General features: G+C 67.7%; 10 non-coding genes across 10 annotated transcripts; all 10 read left to right on the forward strand.

Annotated features, from left to right (window-relative positions):
- Positions 1-122: 122 nt before the first annotated feature.
- Positions 123-241, forward strand: LOC141412772 (5S ribosomal RNA). Its single transcript, XR_012437614.1, has one exon. It is a non-coding gene; the product is annotated as a 5S ribosomal RNA (ribosomal RNA).
- A 2,141-nt stretch (positions 242-2,382) lies between these two features.
- LOC141412581 (5S ribosomal RNA) lies at positions 2,383-2,501 on the forward strand. Its single transcript, XR_012437423.1, has one exon. It is a non-coding gene; the product is annotated as a 5S ribosomal RNA (ribosomal RNA).
- A 2,153-nt stretch (positions 2,502-4,654) lies between these two features.
- LOC141412067 (5S ribosomal RNA) lies at positions 4,655-4,773 on the forward strand. The gene has a single exon (XR_012436906.1). It is a non-coding gene; the product is annotated as a 5S ribosomal RNA (ribosomal RNA).
- A 2,145-nt stretch (positions 4,774-6,918) lies between these two features.
- Positions 6,919-7,037, forward strand: LOC141412068 (5S ribosomal RNA). Its single transcript, XR_012436907.1, has one exon. It is a non-coding gene; the product is annotated as a 5S ribosomal RNA (ribosomal RNA).
- A 2,159-nt stretch (positions 7,038-9,196) lies between these two features.
- Positions 9,197-9,315, forward strand: LOC141412070 (5S ribosomal RNA). The gene has a single exon (XR_012436909.1). It is a non-coding gene; the product is annotated as a 5S ribosomal RNA (ribosomal RNA).
- A 2,159-nt stretch (positions 9,316-11,474) lies between these two features.
- On the forward strand, positions 11,475-11,593 carry LOC141412560 (5S ribosomal RNA). Its single transcript, XR_012437402.1, has one exon. It is a non-coding gene; the product is annotated as a 5S ribosomal RNA (ribosomal RNA).
- Positions 11,594-13,734: 2,141 nt separating this feature from the next.
- On the forward strand, positions 13,735-13,853 carry LOC141412940 (5S ribosomal RNA). Its single transcript, XR_012437782.1, has one exon. It is a non-coding gene; the product is annotated as a 5S ribosomal RNA (ribosomal RNA).
- Positions 13,854-15,995: 2,142 nt separating this feature from the next.
- Positions 15,996-16,114, forward strand: LOC141412941 (5S ribosomal RNA). Its single transcript, XR_012437783.1, has one exon. It is a non-coding gene; the product is annotated as a 5S ribosomal RNA (ribosomal RNA).
- Positions 16,115-18,255: 2,141 nt separating this feature from the next.
- LOC141412071 (5S ribosomal RNA) lies at positions 18,256-18,374 on the forward strand. The gene has a single exon (XR_012436910.1). It is a non-coding gene; the product is annotated as a 5S ribosomal RNA (ribosomal RNA).
- Positions 18,375-20,483: 2,109 nt separating this feature from the next.
- LOC141412072 (5S ribosomal RNA) lies at positions 20,484-20,602 on the forward strand. Its single transcript, XR_012436911.1, has one exon. It is a non-coding gene; the product is annotated as a 5S ribosomal RNA (ribosomal RNA).
- The last annotated feature ends 245 nt before the right edge of the window (positions 20,603-20,847 follow it).

Genomic DNA, 20,847 nt, shown 5'->3' on the forward strand with positions numbered 1-20,847 from the left:
CTGGCCGCTGGCCCCGGGCTGCCAGCCCCCACCCGGACTCCCAGCCGTGCCAGGAGAGCAGCGTGGAGACGCACGCCGGGGCCCTCGGCAGGCTCTTGGGGCTCCCGGAGGCGGCGGCTAGCGTCTACGGCCATACCACCCTGAACGCGCCCGATCTCGTCTGATCTCGGAAGCTAAGCAGGGTCTGGCCTGGTTAGTACTTGGATGGGAGACCGCCTGGGAATACCGGGTGCTGTAGGCTTTTGCTCCTCCCTCCCTCGCTGCTCCTTTTGTCTTCGGGGACTTCGCCACCACCCCCCCCCCACCACCACCACCCCCAGCACCACCACCACCACCACCACAACGACCCACTGTGACCACGACCCCGACCCCGTCCGGGCCACCCGCCAGACCCACGCACACCGAATCCTCACAGCTACGTCCCCGAATCCTCTCCCCTCCCCACACTCTCCTGGGGCGCGCGCCCGCGACACGGGTCACCAGCGAGGTTGGTCCCAGGCCACGTTGGGGACCGCTCCCCAACTGCCCTCCAGGCGGGCGGGGAGGGACGTGCGGAAGCCATGAGAAAGTGGGTCCTGCACCCCAGCGGGCCCCACAGCGGGACGCGCCACACCTGGGCTCGCCACAAGGTGGTGCACTGGGTCCAGGGCAAGACGCCAGGGGACAGAGAAGCAGGGAGCCTCAGTTGGGTGCTGCTCCACATCGCCCTCCGTCGCTCAACCCAAGACAGGGCAGCCAGCGCGCGACCTCTACGTGGGATCCCGCCTCCCACGGCAGAGCCTGCGGTCACAGGGACAGAGGGCGCAGGCCGCCAGAGCTCCGGATGCCAGCGGCAGCTCCCCGTCCCGCTCAAAGGGAGGGAGGGCCGCCGCTGGCGCCCAGTCGCCTGTGCCACCCTCCGGGTCTCAAAGCACTCCTCAGTCAGCTCAAGGACCGGGGCCACCTGGCCTTCGGGGTCACATGGGCTTGGGCACGACGGAAGGGACCGCTTGCCCCCGTGGAACAGACATTCTCCCCGTGGACAACCTCAGGTGCCGGGACCCTCTGCTCCGCCTTGGAAAACCCACCTTCTGCAATGTATGCCCAACGCAATCAGGCCGAGCAGATTGACCCCCTCGGCCCGGCCCCAGTGTGTGATGGGGCTCTGTGCGTGAGGGCTTGCTCTTCCCCACCTACACCAGGCACGGCATCTAACACACACACACACACACACACACACCACGCAGAGACACCCAGACCACGCACGCACGCACGGGGACGCACCCTCCTCTCCCCCACCCCACACACGAGCAGCCGAAGGACAAGAGGGTATGGCTGGGGCCTGAGCGGGAACAAGCGAAGCCTTGGTTTGCGGCCCCTCGGCCAACTGCATCAGGATTTTTGTCTGGGCTCGGAGGCCAGAGGATCTCTGCCATTTGCTAGCAGGGCCAGGGATGGCAGGAGGGTGGGTACGGGGCTCAGCCAGGGCCAGTTCTGCTGGCACGATCCTGTAGCACGTGGCCGCGTAGCACGGGGCCGGGTCTGAAGGAGGCCAAGCAGGGGCACAAGACCCAGCAGCGGCACAGGGAAGAGGCCCAGGGCACCCAGGAGCAGACGAGACCCGGGAGTCGTGCGTGCTTGGCGTGGCCGCGGGCCCCGTGACGCCCGAGGACTCGAGTGCTCAGCCCCGTGTAGTGGCCGCGAAGGCCTGCCTGGGAGAAACGCCCCGGGAGGCCGGCAGGAACCCGGGATCGGAAGGGATGTGGAGGGGCCCCGGGTCGGAGGAGATGGCTTTGGCTGTGTTTGGTTTTGTTTCTTCTTCCCAAGATCCCGGGTGTGAAAGGGGCCAGAGGTGAAGTCCTGGGCTGGAAAGCCTCACGATTCAGCCCCGCAGCCCCAGGCCCTGAGTGTGGAGGAGGGCGGAGCGGGTCGGCGAAGGGCGCGGCTGCCGTTTTCCTGATGGGCTGGAGGGGCAGTGGCGCTTTCCGGACGAAGAGGACCGGAAGGGTCCCCGAGACCTCCGCTGGGAGCCACGCACCCACCCAAGGATACGGCTCCAGGAGGCGACGGAGGAGGGCGGCTGCTTGCCCTGGCCCGAGCTGTGCGTCCCCCGCCTTGGCCACAGCAGTGGACATTCCCAGAAGAACAAGCGCCCGAGAGCACTGAGAAATTTTCCCCCGAGAAAACTTGACCCTCGTCCTGGCAGCAGGACACCTCGGGAAGAAAGCCACCCAGCGGCCACCTGGGCGAGACCGGCTGCCCGAGCAGGCGCGCGTGGCCTCTGGCCGCTGGCCCCGGGCTGCCAGCCCCCACCCGGACTCCCAGCCGTGCCAGGAGAGCAGCGTGGAGACGCACGCCGGGGCCCTCGGCAGGCTCTTGGGGCTCCCGGAGGCGGCGGCTAGCATCTACGGCCATACCACCCTGAACGCGCCCGATCTCGTCTGATCTCGGAAGCTAAGCAGGGTCGGGCCTGGTTAGTACTTGGATGGGAGACCACCTGGGAATACCGGGTGCTGTAGGCTTTTGCTCCTCCCTCCCTCGCTGCTCCTTTTGTCTTCGGGGACTTCGCCACCACCCCCCCCACCACCACCACCACCCCCAGCACCACCACCACCACCACCACCACAACGACCCACCGTGACCACGACCCCGACCCCGTCCGGGCCACCCGCCAGACCCACGCACACCGAATCCTCACAGCTACGTCCCCGAATCCTCTCCCCTCCCCACACTCTCCTGGGGCGCGCGCCCGCGACACGGGTCACCAGCGAGGTTGGTCCCAGGCCACGTTGGGGACCGCTCCCCAACTGCCCTCCAGGCGGGCGGGGAGGGACGTGCGGAAGCCATGAGAAAGTGGGTCCTGCACCCCAGCGGGCCCCACAGCGGGACGCGCCACACCTGGGCTCGCCACAAGGTGGTGCACTGGGTCCAGGGCAAGACGCCAGGGGACAGAGAAGCAGGGAGCCTCAGTCGGGTGCTGCTCCACGTCGCGCTCCGTCGCTCAACCCAAGACAGGGCAGCCAGCGCGCGACCTCTACGTGGGATCCCGCCTCCCACGGCAGAGCCTGCGGTCACAGGGACAGAGGGCGCAGGCCGCCAGAGCTCCGGATGCCAGCGGCAGCTCCCCGTCCCGCTCAAAGGGAGGGAGGGCCGCCGCTGGCGCCCAGTCGCCTGTGCCACCCTCCGGGTCTCAAAGCACTCCTCAGTCAGCTCAAGGACCGGGGCCACCTGGCCTTCGGGGTCACATGGGCTTGGGCACGACGGAAGGGACCGCTTGCCCCCGTGGAACAGACATTCTCCCCGTGGACAACCTCAGGTGCCGGGACCCTCTGCTCCGCCTTGGAAAACCCACCTTCTGCAATGTATGCCCAACGCAATCAGGCCGAGCAGATTGACCCCCTCGGCCCGGCCCCAGTGTGTGATGGGGCTCTGTGCGTGAGGGCTTGCTCTTCCCCACCTACACCAGGCACGGCATCTAACACACACACACACACACACACACACGCACACACCACGCAGAGACACCCAGACCACGCACGCACGCACGGGGACGCACCCTCCTCTCCCCCACCCCACACACGAGCACCCGAAGGACAAGAGGGTATGGCTGGGGCCTGAGCGGGAACAAGCGAAGCCTTGGTTTGCGGCCCCTCGGCCAACTGCATCAGGATTTTTGTCTGGGCTCGGAGGCCAGAGGATCTCTGCCATTTGCTAGCAGGGCCAGGGATGGCAGGAGGGTGGGTACGGGGCTCAGCCAGGGCCAGTTCTGCTGGCACGATCCTGTAGCACGTGGCCGCGTAGCACGGGGCCGGGTCTGAAGGAGGCCAAGCAGGGGCACAAGACCCAGCAGCGGCACAGGGAAGAGGCCCAGGGCACCCAGGAGCAGACGAGACCCGGGAGTCGTGCGTGCTTGGCGTGGCCGCGGGCCCCGTGACGCCCGAGGACTCGAGTGCTCAGCCCCGTGTAGTGGCCGCGAAGGCCTGCCTGGGAGAAACGCCCCGGGAGGCCGGCAGGAACCCGGGATCGGAAGGGATGTGGAGGGGCCCCGGGTCGGAGGAGATGGCTTTGGCTGTGTTTGGTTTTGTTTCTTCTTCCCAAGATCCCGGGTGTGAAAGGGGCCAGAGGTGAAGTCCTGGGCTGGAAAGCCTCACGATTCAGCCCCGCAGCCCCAGGCCCTGAGTGTGGAGGAGGGCGGAGCGGGTCGGCGAAGGGCGCGGCTGCCGTTTTCCTGATGGGCTGGAGGGGCAGTGGCGCTTTCCGGACGAAGAGGACCGGAAGGGTCCCCGAGACCTCCGCTGGGAGCCACGCACCCACCCAAGGATACGGCTCCAGGAGGCGACGGAGGAGGGCGGCTGCTTGCCCTGGCCCGAGCTGTGCGTCCCCCGCCTTGGCCACAGCAGTGGACATTCCCAGAAGAACAAGCGCCCGAGAGCACTGAGAAATTTTCCCCCGAGAAAACTTGACCCTCGTCCTGGCAGCAGGACACCTCGGGAAGAAAGCCACCCAGCGGCCACCTGGGCGAGACCGGCTGCCCGAGCAGGCGCGCGGGGCCTCTGGCCGCTGGCCCCGGGCTGCCAGCCCCCACCCGGACTCCCAGCCGTGCCAGGAGAGCAGCGTGGAGACGCACGCCGGGGCCCTCGGCAGGCTCTTGGGGCTCCCGGAGGCGGCAGCTAGCGTCTACGGCCATACCACCCTGAACGCGCCCGATCTCGTCTGATCTCGGAAGCTAAGCAGGGTCGGGCCTGGTTAGTACTTGGATGGGAGACCGCCTGGGAATACCGGGTGCTGTAGGCTTTTGCTCCTCCCTCCCTCGCTGCTCCTTTTGTCTTCGGGGACTTCGCCACCACCCCCCCCACCACCACCACCACCCCCAGCACCACCACCACCACCACCACCACAACGACCCACCGTGACCACGACCCCGACCCCGTCCGGGCCACCCGCCAGACCCACGCACACCGAATCCTCACAGCTACGTCCCCGAATCCTCTCCCCTCCCCACACTCTCCTGGGGCGCGCGCCCGCGACACGGGTCACCAGCGAGGTTGGTCCCAGGCCACGTTGGGGACCGCTCCCCAACTGCCCTCCAGGCGGGCGGGGAGGGACGTGCGGAAGCCATGAGAAAGTGGGTCCTGCACCCCAGCGGGCCCCACAGCGGGACGCGCCACACCTGGGCTCGCCACAAGGTGGTGCACTGGGTCCAGGGCAAGACGCCAGGGGACAGAGAAGCAGGGAGCCTCAGTCGGGTGCTGCTCCACGTCGCCCTCCGTCGCTCAACCCAAGACAGGGCAGCCAGCGCGCGACCTCTACGTGGGATCCCGCCTCCCACGGCAGAGCCTGCGGTCACAGGGACAGAGGGCGCAGGCCGCCAGAGCTCCGGATACCAGCGGCAGCTCCCCGTCCCGCTCAAAGGGAGGGAGGGCCGCCGCTGGCGCCCAGTCGCCTGTGCCACCCTCCGGGTCTCAAAGCACTCCTCAGTCAGCTCAAGGACCGGGGCCACCTGGCCTTCGGGGTCACATGGGCTTGGGCACGACGGAAGGGACCGCTTGCCCCCGTGGAACAGACATTCTCCCCGTGGACAACCTCAGGTGCCGGGACCCTCTGCTCCGCCTTGGAAAACCCACCTTCTGCAATGTATGCCCAACGCAATCAGGCCGAGCAGATTGACCCCCTCGGCCCGGCCCCAGTGTGTGATGGGGCTCTGTGCGTGAGGGCTTGCTCTTCCCCACCTACACCAGGCACGGCATCTAACACACACACACACACACACACACACCACGCAGAGACACCCAGACCACGCACGCACGCACGGGGACGCACCCTCCTCTCCCCCACCCCACACACGAGCAGCCGAAGGACAAGAGGGTATGGCTGGGGCCTGAGCGGGAACAAGCGAAGCCTTGGTTTGCGGCCCCTCGGCCAACTGCATCAGGATTTTTGTCTGGGCTCGGAGGCCAGAGGATCTCTGCCATTTGCTAGCAGGGCCAGGGATGGCAGGAGGGTGGGTACGGGGCTCAGCCAGGGCCAGTTCTGCTGGCACGATCCTGTAGCACGTGGCCGCGTAGCACGGGGCCGGGTCTGAAGGAGGCCAAGCAGGGGCACAAGACCCAGCAGCGGCACAGGGAAGAGGCCCAGGGCACCCAGGAGCAGACGAGACCCGGGAGTCGTGCGTGCTTGGCGTGGCCGCGGGCCCCGTGACGCCCGAGGACTCGAGTGCTCAGCCCCGTGTAGTGGCCGCGAAGGCCTGCCTGGGAGAAACGCCCCGGGAGGCCGGCAGGAACCCGGGATCGGAAGGGATGTGGAGGGGCCCCGGGTCGGAGGAGATGGCTTTGGCTGTGTTTGGTTTTGTTTCTTCTTCCCAAGATCCCGGGTGTGAAAGGGGCCAGAGGTGAAGTCCTGGGCTGGAAAGCCTCACGATTCAGCCCCGCAGCCCCAGGCCCTGAGTGTGGAGGAGGGCGGAGCGGGTCGGCGAAGGGCGCGGCTGCCGTTTTCCTGATGGGCTGGAGGGGCAGTGGCGCTTTCCGGACGAAGAGGACCGGAAGGGTCCCCGAGACCTCCGCTGGGAGCCACGCACCCACCCAAGGATACGGCTCCAGGAGGCGACGGAGGAGGGCGGCTGCTTGCCCTGGCCCGAGCTGTGCGTCCCCCGCCTTGGCCACAGCAGTGGACATTCCCAGAAGAACAAGCGCCCGAGAGCACTGAGAAATTTTCCCCCGAGAAAACTTGACCCTCGTCCTGGCAGCAGGACACCTCGGGAAGAAAGCCACCCAGCGGCCACCTGGGCGAGACCGGCTGCCCGAGCAGGCGCGCGGGGCCTCTGGCCGCTGGCCCCGGGCTGCCAGCCCCCACCCGGACTCCCAGCCGTGCCAGGAGAGCAGCGTGGAGACGCACGCCGGGGCCCTCGGCAGGCTCTTGGGGCTCCCGGAGGCGGCGGCTAGCGTCTACGGCCATACCACCCTGAACGCGCCCGATCTCGTCTGATCTCGGAAGCTAAGCAGGGTCGGGCCTGGTTAGTACTTGGATGGGAGACCGCCTGGGAATACCGGGTGCTGTAGGCTTTTGCTCCTCCCTCCCTCGCTGCTCCTTTTGTCTTCGGGGACTTCGCCACCACCCCCCCCACCACCACCACCACCCCCAGCACCACCACCACCACCACCACCACAACGACCCACCGTGACCACGACCCCGACCCCGTCCGGGCCACCCGCCAGACCCACGCACACCGAATCCTCACAGCTACGTCCCCGAATCCTCTCCCCTCCCCACACTCTCCTGGGGCGCGCGCCCGCGACACGGGTCACCAGCGAGGTTGGTCCCAGGCCACGTTGGGGACCGCTCCCCAACTGCCCTCCAGGCGGGCGGGGAGGGACGTGCGGAAGCCATGAGAAAGTGGGTCCTGCACCCCAGCGGGCCCCACAGCGGGACGCGCCACACCTGGGCTCGCCACAAGGTGGTGCACTGGGTCCAGGGCAAGACGCCAGGGGACAGAGAAGCAGGGAGCCTCAGTCGGGTGCTGCTCCACGTCGCCCTCCGTCGCTCAACCCAAGACAGGGCAGCCAGCGCGCGACCTCTACGTGGGATCCCGCCTCCCACGGCAGAGCCTGCGGTCACAGGGACAGAGGGCGCAGGCCGCCAGAGCTCCGGATACCAGCGGCAGCTCCCCGTCCCGCTCAAAGGGAGGGAGGGCCGCCGCTGGCGCCCAGTCGCCTGTGCCACCCTCCGGGTCTCAAAGCACTCCTCAGTCAGCTCAAGGACCGGGGCCACCTGGCCTTCAGGGTCACATGGGCTTGGGCACGACGGAAGGGACCGCTTGCCCCCGTGGAACAGACATTCTCCCCGTGGACAACCTCAGGTGCCGGGACCCTCTGCTCCGCCTTGGAAAACCCACCTTCTGCAATGTATGCCCAACGCAATCAGGCCGAGCAGATTGACCCCCTCGGCCCGGCCCCAGTGTGTGATGGGGCTCTGTGCGTGGGGGCTTGCTCTTCCCCACCTACACCAGGCACGGCATCTAACACACACACACACACACACACCCACACACACACACACAGCACGCAGAGACACCCAGACCACGCACGCACGCACGGGGACGCACCCTCCTCTCCCCCACCCCACACACGAGCAGCCGAAGGACAAGAGGGTATGGCTGGGGCCTGAGCGGGAACAAGCGAAGCCTTGGTTTGCGGCCCCTCGGCCAACTGCATCAGGATTTTTGTCTGGGCTCGGAGGCCAGAGGATCTCTGCCATTTGCTAGCAGGGCCAGGGATGGCAGGAGGGTGGGTACGGGGCTCAGCCAGGGCCAGTTCTGCTGGCACGATCCTGTAGCACGTGGCCGCGTAGCACGGGGCCGGGTCTGAAGGAGGCCAAGCAGGGGCACAAGACCCAGCAGCGGCACAGGGAAGAGGCCCAGGGCACCCAGGAGCAGACGAGACCCGGGAGTCGTGCGTGCTTGGCGTGGCCGCGGGCCCCGTGACGCCCGAGGACTCGAGTGCTCAGCCCCGTGTAGTGGCCGCGAAGGCCTGCCTGGGAGAAACGCCCCGGGAGGCCGGCAGGAACCCGGGATCGGAAGGGATGTGGAGGGGCCCCGGGTCGGAGGAGATGGCTTTGGCTGTGTTTGGTTTTGTTTCTTCTTCCCAAGATCCCGGGTGTGAAAGGGGCCAGAGGTGAAGTCCTGGGCTGGAAAGCCTCACGATTCAGCCCCGCAGCCCCAGGCCCTGAGTGTGGAGGAGGGCGGAGCGGGTCGGCGAAGGGCGCGGCTGCCGTTTTCCTGATGGGCTGGAGGGGCAGTGTCGCTTTCCGGACGAAGAGGACCGGAAGGGTCCCCGAGACCTCCGCTGGGAGCCACGCACCCACCCAAGGATACGGCTCCAGGAGGCGACAGAGGAGGGCGGCTGCTTGCCCTGGCCCGAGCTGTGCGTCCCCCGCCTTGGCCACAGCAGTGGACATTCCCAGAAGAACAAGCGCCCGAGAGCACTGAGAAATTTTCCCCCGAGAAAACTTGACCCTCGTCCTGGCAGCAGGACACCTCGGGAAGAAAGCCACCCAGCGGCCACCTGGGCGAGACCGGCTGCCCGAGCAGGCGCGCGTGGCCTCTGGCCGCTGGCCCCGGGCTGCCAGCCCCCACCCGGACTCCCAGCCGTGCCAGGAGAGCAGCGTGGAGACGCACGCCGGGGCCCTCGGCAGGCTCTTGGGGCTCCCGGAGGCGGCGGCTAGCGTCTACGGCCATACCACCCTGAACGCGCCCGATCTCGTCTGATCTCGGAAGCTAAGCAGGGTCGGGCCTGGTTAGTACTTGGATGGGAGACCGCCTGGGAATACCGGGTGCTGTAGGCTTTTGCTCCTCCCTCCCTCGCTGCTCCTTTTGTCTTCGGGGACTTCGCCACCACCCCCCCCACCACCACCACCACCCCCAGCACCACCACCACCACCACCACCACAACGACCCACCGTGACCACGACCCCGACCCCGTCCGGGCCACCCGCCAGACCCACGCACACCGAATCCTCACAGCTACGTCCCCGAATCCTCTCCCCTCCCCACACTCTCCTGGGGCGCGCGCCCGCGACACGGGTCACCAGCGAGGTTGGTCCCAGGCCACGTTGGGGACCGCTCCCCAACTGCCCTCCAGGCGGGCGGGGAGGGACGTGCGGAAGCCATGAGAAAGTGGGTCCTGCACCCCAGCGGGCCCCACAGCGGGACGCGCCACACCTGGGCTCGCCACAAGGTGGTGCACTGGGTCCAGGGCAAGACGCCAGGGGACAGAGAAGCAGGGAGCCTCAGTCGGGTGCTGCTCCACGTCGCGCTCCGTCGCTCAACCCAAGACAGGGCAGCCAGCGCGCGACCTCTACGTGGGATCCCGCCTCCCACGGCAGAGCCTGCGGTCACAGGGACAGAGGGCGCAGGCCGCCAGAGCTCCGGATGCCAGCGGCAGCTCCCCGTCCCGCTCAAAGGGAGGGAGGGCCGCCGCTGGCGCCCAGTCGCCTGTGCCACCCTCCGGGTCTCAAAGCACTCCTCAGTCAGCTCAAGGACCGGGGCCACCTGGCCTTCGGGGTCACATGGGCTTGGGCACGACGGAAGGGACCGCTTGCCCCCGTGGAACAGACATTCTCCCCGTGGACAACCTCAGGTGCCGGGACCCTCTGCTCCGCCTTGGAAAACCCACCTTCTGCAATGTATGCCCAACGCAATCAGGCCGAGCAGATTGACCCCCTCGGCCCGGCCCCAGTGTGTGATGGGGCTCTGTGCGTGAGGGCTTGCTCTTCCCCACCTACACCAGGCACGGCATCTAACACACACACACACACACACACACACACACACACACACACCACGCAGAGACACCCAGACCACGCACGCACGCACGGGGACGCACCCTCCTCTCCCCCACCCCACACACGAGCAGCCGAAGGACAAGAGGGTATGGCTGGGGCCTGAGCGGGAACAAGCGAAGCCTTGGTTTGCGGCCCCTCGGCCAACTGCATCAGGATTTTTGTCTGGGCTCGGAGGCCAGAGGATCTCTGCCATTTGCTAGCAGGGCCAGGGATGGCAGGAGGGTGGGTACGGGGCTCAGCCAGGGCCAGTTCTGCTGGCACGATCCTGTAGCACGTGGCCGCGTAGCACGGGGCCGGGTCTGAAGGAGGCCAAGCAGGGGCACAAGACCCAGCAGCGGCACAGGGAAGAGGCCCAGGGCACCCAGGAGCAGACGAGACCCGGGAGTCGTGTGTGCTTGGCGTGGCCGCGGGCCCCGTGACGCCCGAGGACTCGAGTGCTCAGCCCCGTGTAGTGGCCGCGAAGGCCTGCCTGGGAGAAACGCCCCGGGAGGCCGGCAGGAACCCGGGATCGGAAGGGATGTGGAGGGGCCCCGGGTCGGAGGAGATGGCTTTGGCTGTGTTTGGTTTTGTTTCTTCTTCCCAAGATCCCGGGTGTGAAAGGGGCCAGAGGTGAAGTCCTGGGCTGGAAAGCCTCACGATTCAGCCCCGCAGCCCCAGGCCCTGAGTGTGGAGGAGGGCGGAGCGGGTCGGCGAAGGGCGCGGCTGCCGTTTTCCTGATGGGCTGGAGGGGCAGTGGCGCTTTCCGGACGAAGAGGACCGGAAGGGTCCCCGAGACCTCCGCTGGGAGCCACGCACCCACCCAAGGATACGGCTCCAGGAGGCGACGGAGGAGGGCGGCTGCTTGCCCTGGCCCGAGCTGTGCGTCCCCCGCCTTGGCCACAGCAGTGGACATTCCCAGAAGAACAAGCGCCCGAGAGCACTGAGAAATTTTCCCCCGAGAAAACTTGACCCTCGTCCTGGCAGCAGGACACCTCGGGAAGAAAGCCACCCAGCGGCCACCTGGGCGAGACCGGCTGCCCGAGCAGGCGCGCGGGGCCTCTGGCCGCTGGCCCCGGGCTGCCAGCCCCCACCCGGACTCCCAGCCGTGCCAGGAGAGCAGCGTGGAGACGCACGCCGGGGCCCTCGGCAGGCTCTTGGGGCTCCCGGAGGCGGCGGCTAGCGTCTACGGCCATACCACCCTGAACGCGCCCGATCTCGTCTGATCTCGGAAGCTAAGCAGGGTCGGGCTTGGTTAGTACTTGGATGGGAGACCGCCTGGGAATACCGGGTGCTGTAGGCTTTTGCTCCTCCCTCCCTCGCTGCTCCTTTTGTCTTCGGGGACTTCGCCACCACCCCCCCACCACCACCACCACCCCCAGCACCACCACCACCACCACCACAACGACCCACCGTGACCACGACCCCGACCCCGTCCGGGCCACCCGCCAGACCCACGCACACCGAATCCTCACAGCTACGTCCCCGAATCCTCTCCCCTCCCCACACTCTCCTGGGGCGCGCGCCCGCGACACGGGTCACCAGCGAGGTTGGTCCCAGGCCACGTTGGGGACCGCTCCCCAACTGCCCTCCAGGCGGGCGGGGAGGGACGTGCGGAAGCCATGAGAAAGTGGGTCCTGCACCCCAGCGGGCCCCACAGCGGGACGCGCCACACCTGGGCTCGCCACAAGGTGGTGCACTGGGTCCAGGGCAAGACGCCAGGGGACAGAGAAGCAGGGAGCCTCAGTCGGGTGCTGCTCCACGTCGCCCTCCGTCGCTCAACCCAAGACAGGGCAGCCAGCGCGCGACCTCTACGTGGGATCCCGCCTCCCACGGCAGAGCCTGCGGTCACAGGGACAGAGGGCGCAGGCCGCCAGAGCTCCGGATACCAGCGGCAGCTCCCCGTCCCGCTCAAAGGGAGGGAGGGCCGCCGCTGGCGCCCAGTCGCCTGTGCCACCCTCCGGGTCTCAAAGCACTCCTCAGTCAGCTCAAGGACCGGGGCCACCTGGCCTTCGGGGTCACATGGGCTTGGGCACGATGGAAGGGACCGCTTGCCCCCGTGGAACAGACATTCTCCCCGTGGACAACCTCAGGTGCCGGGACCCTCTGCTCCGCCTTGGAAAACCCACCTTCTGCAATGTATGCCCAACGCAATCAGGCCGAGCAGATTGACCCCCTCGGCCCGGCCCCAGTGTGTGATGGGGCTCTGTGCGTGAGGGCTTGCTCTTCCCCACCTACACCAGGCACGGCATCTAACACACACACACACACACACACACACCACGCAGAGACACCCAGACCACGCACGCACGCACGGGGACGCACCCTCCTCTCCCCCACCCCACACACGAGCAGCCGAAGGACAAGAGGGTATGGCTGGGGCCTGAGCGGGAACAAGCGAAGCCTTGGTTTGCGGCCCCTCGGCCAACTGCATCAGGATTTTTGTCTGGGCTCGGAGGCCAGAGGATCTCTGCCATTTGCTAGCAGGGCCAGGGATGGCAGGAGGGTGGGTACGGGGCTCAGCCAGGGCCAGTTCTGCTGGCACGATCCTGTAGCACGTGGCCGCGTAGCACGGGGCCGGGTCTGAAGGAGGCCAAGCAGGGGCACAAGACCCAGCAGCGGCACAGGGAAGAGGCCCAGGGCACCCAGGAGCAGACGAGACCCGGGAGTCGTGCGTGCTTGGCGTGGCCGCGGGCCCCGTGACGCCCGAGGACTCGAGTGCTCAGCCCCGTGTAGTGGCCGCGAAGGCCTGCCTGGGAGAAACGCCCCGGGAGGCCGGCAGGAACCCGGGATCGGAAGGGATGTGGAGGGGCCCCGGGTCGGAGGAGATGGCTTTGGCTGTGTTTGGTTTTGTTTCTTCTTCCCAAGATCCCGGGTGTGAAAGGGGCCAGAGGTGAAGTCCTGGGCTGGAAAGCCTCACGATTCAGCCCCGCAGCCCCAGGCCCTGAGTGTGGAGGAGGGCGGAGCGGGTCGGCGAAGGGCGCGGCTGCCGTTTTCCTGATGGGCTGGAGGGGCAGTGTCGCTTTCCGGACGAAGAGGACCGGAAGGGTCCCCGAGACCTCCGCTGGGAGCCACGCACCCACCCAAGGATACGGCTCCAGGAGGCGACGGAGGAGGGCGGCTGCTTGCCCTGGCCCGAGCTGTGCGTCCCCCGCCTTGGCCACAGCAGTGGACATTCCCAGAAGAACAAGCGCCCGAGAGCACTGAGAAATTTTCCCCCGAGAAAACTTGACCCTCGTCCTGGCAGCAGGACACCTCGGGAAGAAAGCCACCCAGCGGCCACCTGGGCGAGACCGGCTGCCCGAGCAGGCGCGCGGGGCCTCTGGCCGCTGGCCCCGGGCTGCCAGCCCCCACCCGGACTCCCAGCCGTGCCAGGAGAGCAGCGTGGAGACGCACGCCGGGGCCCTCGGCAGGCTCTTGGGGCTCCCGGAGGCGGCGGCTAGCGTCTACGGCCATACCACCCTGAACGCGCCCGATCTCGTCTGATGTCGGAAGCTAAGCAGGGTCGGACCTGGTTAGTACTTGGATGGGAGACCGCCTGGGAATACCGGGTGCTGTAGGCTTTTGCTCCTCCCTCCCTCGCTGCTCCTTTTGTCTTCGGGGACTTCGCCACCACCCCCCCCCACCACCACCACCCCCAGCACCACCACCACCACCACCACAACGACCCACCGTGACCACGACCCCGACCCCGTCCGGGCCACCCGCCAGACCCACGCACACCGAATCCTCCCAGCTACGTCCCCGAATCCTCTCCCCTCCCCACACTCTCCTGGGGCGCGCGCCCGCGACACGGGTCACCAGCGAGGTTGGTCCCAGGCCACGTTGGGGACCGCTCCCCAACTGCCCTCCAGGCGGGCGGGGAGGGACGTGCGGAAGCCATGAGAAAGTGGGTCCTGCACCCCAGCGGGCCCCACAGCGGGACGCGCCACACCTGGGCTCGCCACAAGGTGGTGCACTGGGTCCAGGGCAAGACGCCAGGGGACAGAGAAGCAGGGAGCCTCAGTCGGGTGCTGCTCCACGTCCCCCTCCGTCGCTCAACCCAAGACAGGGCAGCCAGCGCGCGACCTCTACGTGGGATCCCGCCTCCCACGGCAGAGCCTGCGGTCACAGGGACAGAGGGCGCAGGCCGCCAGAGCTCCGGATGCCAGCGGCAGCTCCCCGTCCCGCTCAAAGGGAGGGAGGGCCGCCGCTGGCGCCCAGTCGCCTGTGCCACCCTCCGGGTCTCAAAGCACTCCTCAGTCAGCTCAAGGACCGGGGCCACCTGGCCTTCGGGGTCACATGGGCTTGGGCACGACGGAAGGGACCGCTTGCCCCCGTGGAACAGACATTCTCCCCGTGGACAACCTCAGGTGCCGGGACCCTCTGCTCCGCCTTGGAAAACCCACCTTCTGCAATGTATGCCCAACGCAATCAGGCCGAGCAGATTGACCCCCTCGGCCCGGCCCCAGTGTGTGATGGGGCTCTGTGCGTGAGGGCTTGCTCTTCCCCACCTACACCAGGCACGGCATCTAACACACACACACACACACACACACACACCACGCAGAGACACCCAGACCACGCACGCACGCACGGGGACGCACCCTCCTCTCCCCCACCCCACACACGAGCAGCCGAAGGACAAGAGGGTATGGCTGGGGCCTGAGCGGGAACAAGCGAAGCCTTGGTTTGCGGCCCCTCGGCCAACTGCATCAGGATTTTTGTCTGGGCTCGGAGGCCAGAGGATCTCTGCCATTTGCTAGCAGGGCCAGGGATGGCAGGAGGGTGGGTACGGGGCTCAGCCAGGGCCAGTTCTGCTGGCACGATCCTGTAGCACGTGGCCGCGTAGCACGGGGCCGGGTCTGAAGGAGGCCAAGCAGGGGCACAAGACCCAGCAGCGGCACAGGGAAGAGGCCCAGGGCACCCAGGAGCAGACGAGACCCGGGAGTCGTGCGTGCTTGGCGTGGCCGCGGGCCCCGTGACGCCCGAGGACTCGAGTGCTCAGCCCCGTGTAGTGGCCGCGAAGGCCTGCCTGGGAGAAACGCCCCGGGAGGCCGGCAGGAACCCGGGATCGGAAGGGATGTGGAGGGGCCCCGGGTCGGAGGAGATGGCTTTGGCTGTGTTTGGTTTTGTTTCTTCTTCCCAAGATCCCGGGTGTGAAAGGGGCCAGAGGTGAAGTCCTGGGCTGGAAAGCCTCACGATTCAGCCCCGCAGCCCCAGGCCCTGAGTGTGGAGGAGGGCGGAGCGGGTCGGCGAAGGGCGCGGCTGCCGTTTTCCTGATGGGCTGGAGGGGCAGTGGCGCTTTCCGGACGAAGAGGACCGGAAGGGTCCCCGAGACCTCCGCTGGGAGCCACGCACCCACCCAAGGATACGGCTCCAGGAGGCGACGGAGGAGGGCGGCTGCTTGCCCTGGCCCGAGCTGTGCGTCCCCCGCCTTGGCCACAGCAGTGGACATTCCCAGAAGAACAAGCGCCCGAGAGCACTGAGAAATTTTCCCCCGAGAAAACTTGACCCTCGTCCTGGCAGCAGGACACCTCGGGAAGAAAGCCACCCAGCGGCCACCTGGGCGAGACCGGCTGCCCGAGCAGGCGCGCGGGGCCTCTGGCCGCTGGCCCCGGGCTGCCAGCCCCCACCCGGACTCCCAGCCGTGCCAGGAGAGCAGCGTGGAGACGCACGCCGGGGCCCTCGGCAGGCTCTTGGGGCTCCCGGAGGCGGCGGCTAGCGTCTACGGCCATACCACCCTGAACGCGCCCGATCTCGTCTGATGTCGGAAGCTAAGCAGGGTCGGACCTGGTTAGTACTTGGATGGGAGACCGCCTGGGAATACCGGGTGCTGTAGGCTTTTGCTCCTCCCTCCCTCGCTGCTCCTTTTGTCTTCGGGGACTTCGCCACCACCCCCCCCCCACCACCACCACCCCCAGCACCACCACCACCACCACCACAACGACCCACCGTGACCACGACCCCGACCCCGTCCGGGCCACCCGCCAGACCCACGCACACCGAATCCTCACAGCTACGTCCCCGAATCCTCTCCCCTCCCCACACTCTCCTGGGGCGCGCGCCCGCGACACGGGTCACCAGCGAGGTTGGTCCCAGGCCACGTTGGGGACCGCTCCCCAACTGCCCTCCAGGCGGGCGGGGAGGGACGTGCGGAAGCCATGAGAAAGTGGGTCCTGCACCCCAGCGGGCCCCACAGCGGGACGCGCCACACCTGGGCTCGCCACAAGGTGGTGCACTGGGTCCAGGGCAAGACGCCAGGGGACAGAGAAGCAGGGAGCCTCAGTCGGGTGCTGCTCCACGTCGCCCTCCGTCGCTCAACCCAAGACAGGGCAGCCAGCGCGCGACCTCTACGTGGGATCCCGCCTCCCACGGCAGAGCCTGCGGTCACAGGGACAGAGGGCGCAGGCCGCCAGAGCTCCGGATGCCAGCGGCAGCTCCCCGTCCCGCTCAAAGGGAGGGAGGGCCGCCGCTGGCGCCCAGTCGCCTGTGCCACCCTCCGGGTCTCAAAGCACTCCTCAGTCAGCTCAAGGACCGGGGCCACCTGGCCTTCGGGGTCACATGGGCTTGGGCACGACGGAAGGGACCGCTTGCCCCCGTGGAACAGACATTCTCCCCGTGGACAACCTCAGGTGCCGGGACCCTCTGCTCCGCCTTGGAAAACCCACCTTCTGCAATGTATGCCCAACGCAATCAGGCCGAGCAGATTGACCCCCTCGGCCCGGCCCCAGTGTGTGATGGGGCTCTGTGCGTGAGGGCTTGCTCTTCCCCACCTACACCAGGCACGGCATCTAACACACACACACACACACACACACACCACGCAGAGACACCCAGACCACGCACGCACGCACGGGGACGCACCCTCCTCTCCCCCACCCCACACACGAGCAGCCGAAGGACAAGAGGGTATGGCTGGGGCCTGAGCGGGAACAAGCGAAGCCTTGGTTTGCGGCCCCTCGGCCAACTGCATCAGGATTTTTGTCTGGGCTCGGAGGCCAGAGGATCTCTGCCATTTGCTAGCAGGGCCAGGGATGGCAGGAGGGTGGGTACGGGGCTCAGCCAGGGCCAGTTCTGCTGGCACGATCCTGTAGCACGTGGCCGCGTAGCACGGGGCCGGGTCTGAAGGAGGCCAAGCAGGGGCACAAGACCCAGCAGCGGCACAGGGAAGAGGCCCAGGGCACCCAGGAGCAGACGAGACCCGGGAGTCGTGCGTGCTTGGCGTGGCCGCGGGCCCCGTGACGCCCGAGGACTCGAGTGCTCAGCCCCGTGTAGTGGCCGCGAAGGCCTGCCTGGGAGAAACGCCCCGGGAGGCCGGCAGGAACCCGGGATCGGAAGGGATGTGGAGGGGCCCCGGGTCGGAGGAGATGGCTTTGGCTGTGTTTGGTTTTGTTTCTTCTTCCCAAGATCCCGGGTGTGAAAGGGGCCAGAGGTGAAGTCCTGGGCTGGAAAGCCTCACGATTCAGCCCCGCAGCCCCAGGCCCTGAGTGTGGAGGAGGGCGGAGCGGGTCGGCGAAGGGCGCGGCTGCCGTTTTCCTGATGGGCTGGAGGGGCAGTGGCGCTTTCCGGACGAAGAGGACCGGAAGGGTCCCCGAGACCTCCGCTGGGAGCCACGCACCCACCCAAGGATACGGCTCCAGGAGGCGACGGAGGAGGGCGGCTGCTTGCCCTGGCCCGAGCTGTGCGTCCCCCGCCTTGGCCACAGCAGTGGACATTCCCAGAAGAACAAGCGCCCGAGAGCACTGAGAAATTTTCCCCCGAGAAAACTTGACCCTCGTCCTGGCAGCAGGACACCTCGGGAAGAAAGCCACCCAGCGGCCACCTGGGCGAGACCGGCTGCCCGAGCAGGCGCGCGGGGCCTCTGGCCGCTGGCCCCGGGCTGCCAGCCCCCACCCGGACTCCCAGCCGTGCCAGGAGAGCAGCGTGGAGACGCACGCCGGGGCCCTCGGCAGGCTCTTGGGGCTCCCGGAGGCGGCGGCTAGCGTCTACGGCCATACCACCCTGAACGCGCCCGATCTCGTCTGATCTCGGAAGCTAAGCAGGGTCGGGCCTGGTTAGTACTTGGATGGGAGACCGCCTGGGAATACCGGGTGCTGTAGGCTTTTGCTCCTCCCTCCCTCGCTGCTCCTTTTGTCTTCGGGGACTTCGCCACCACCCCCCCCACCACCACCACCACCCCCAGCACCACCACCACCACCACCACCACAACGACCCACCGTGACCACGACCCCGACCCCGTCCGGGCCACCCGCCAGACCCACGCACACCGAATCCTCACAGCTACGTCCCCGAATCCTCTCCCCTCCCCACACTCTCCTGGGGCGCGCGCCCGCGACACGGGTCACCAGCGAGGTTGGTCCCAGGCCACGTTGGGGACCGCTCCCCAACTGCCCTCCAGGCGGGCGGGGAGGGACGTGCGGAAGCCATGAGAAAGTGGGTCCTGCACCCCAGCGGGCCCCACAGCGGGACGCGCCACACCTGGGCTCGCCACAAGGTGGTGCACTGGGTCCAGGGCAAGACGCCAGGGGACAGAGAAGCAGGGAGCCTCAGTCGGGTGCTGCTCCACGTCGCGCTCCGTCGCTCAACCCAAGACAGGGCAGCCAGCGCGCGACCTCTACGTGGGATCCCGCCTCCCACGGCAGAGCCTGCGGTCACAGGGACAGAGGGCGCAGGCCGCCAGAGCTCCGGCCCAGTCGCCTGTGCCACCCTCCGGGTCTCAAAGCACTCCTCAGTCAGCTCAAGGACCGGGGCCACCTGGCCTTCGGGGTCACATGGGCTTGGGCACGACGGAAGGGACCGCTTGCCCCCGTGGAACAGACATTCTCCCCGTGGACAACCTCAGGTGCCGGGACCCTCTGCTCCGCCTTGGAAAACCCACCTTCTGCAATGTATGCCCAACGCAATCAGGCCGAGCAGATTGACCCCCTCGGCCCGGCCCCAGTGTGTGATGGGGCTCTGTGCGTGAGGGCTTGCTCTTCCCCACCTACACCAGGCACGGCATCTAACACACACACACACACACACACACACACACACACACACACACACCACGCAGAGACACCCAGACCACGCACGCACGCACGGGGACGCACCCTCCTCTCCCCCACCCCACACACGAGCAGCCGAAGGACAAGAGGGTATGGCTGGGGCCTGAGCGGGAACAAGCGAAGCCTTGGTTTGCGGCCCCTCGGCCAACTGCATCAGGATTTTTGTCTGGGCTCGGAGGCCAGAGGATCTCTGCCATTTGCTAGCAGGGCCAGGGATGGCAGGAGGGTGGGTACGGGGCTCAGCCAGGGCCAGTTCTGCTGGCACGATCCTGTAGCACGTGGCCGCGTAGCACGGGGCCGGGTCTGAAGGAGGCCAAGCAGGGGCACAAGACCCAGCAGCGGCACAGGGAAGAGGCCCAGGGCACCCAGGAGCAGACGAGACCCGGGAGTCGTGCGTGCTTGGCGTGGCCGCGGGCCCCGTGACGCCCGAGGACTCGAGTGCTCAGCCCCGTGTAGTGGCCGCGAAGGCCTGCCTGGGAGAAACGCCCCGGGAGGCCGGCAGGAACCCGGGATCGGAAGGGATGTGGAGGGGCCCCGGGTCGGAGGAGATGGCTTTGGCTGTGTTTGGTTTTGTTTCTTCTTCCCAAGATCCCGGGTGTGAAAGGGGCCAGAGGTGAAGTCCTGGGCTGGAAAGCCTCACGATTCAGCCCCGCAGCCCCAGGCCCTGAGTGTGGAGGAGGGCGGAGCGGGTCGGCGAAGGGCGCGGCTGCCGTTTTCCTGATGGGCTGGAGGGGCAGTGTCGCTTTCCGGACGAAGAGGACCGGAAGGGTCCCCGAGACCTCCGCTGGGAGCCACGCACCCACCCAAGGATACGGCTCCAGGAGGCGACGGAGGAGGGCGGCTGCTTGCCCTGGCCCGAGCTGTGCGTCCCCCGCCTTGGCCACAGCAGTGGACATTCCCAGAAGAACAAGCGCCCGAGAGCACTGAGAAATTTTCCCCCGAGAAAACTTGACCCTCGTCCTGGCAGCAGGACACCTCGGGAAGAAAGCCACCCAGCGGCCACCTGGGCGAGACCGGCTGCCCGAGCAGGCGCGCGGGGCCTCTGGCCGCTGGCCCCGGGCTGCCAGCCCCCACCCGGACTCCCAGCCGTGCCAGGAGAGCAGCGTGGAGACGCACGCCGGGGCCCTCGGCAGGCTCTTGGGGCTCCCGGAGGCGGCGGCTAGCGTCTACGGCCATACCACCCTGAACGCGCCCGATCTCGTCTGATCTCGGAAGCTAAGCAGGGTCGGGCCTGGTTAGTACTTGGATGGGAGACCGCCTGGGAATACCGGGTGCTGTAGGCTTTTGCTCCTCCCTCCCTCGCTGCTCCTTTTGTCTTCGGGGACTTCGCCACCACCCCCCCCCACCACCACCACCCCCAGCACCACCACCACCACCACCACAACGACCCACCGTGACCACGACCCCGACCCCGTCCGGGCCACCCGCCAGACCCACGCACACCGAATCCTCACAGCTACGTCCCCGAATCCTCTCCCCTCCCCACACTCTCCTGGGGCGCGCGCCCGCGACACGGGTCACCAGCGAG

This window comes from Castor canadensis, chromosome 10 (genome assembly GCF_047511655.1).
Source record: "Castor canadensis chromosome 10, mCasCan1.hap1v2, whole genome shotgun sequence".
NCBI classification, from domain to species: domain Eukaryota; kingdom Metazoa; phylum Chordata; class Mammalia; order Rodentia; family Castoridae; genus Castor; species Castor canadensis.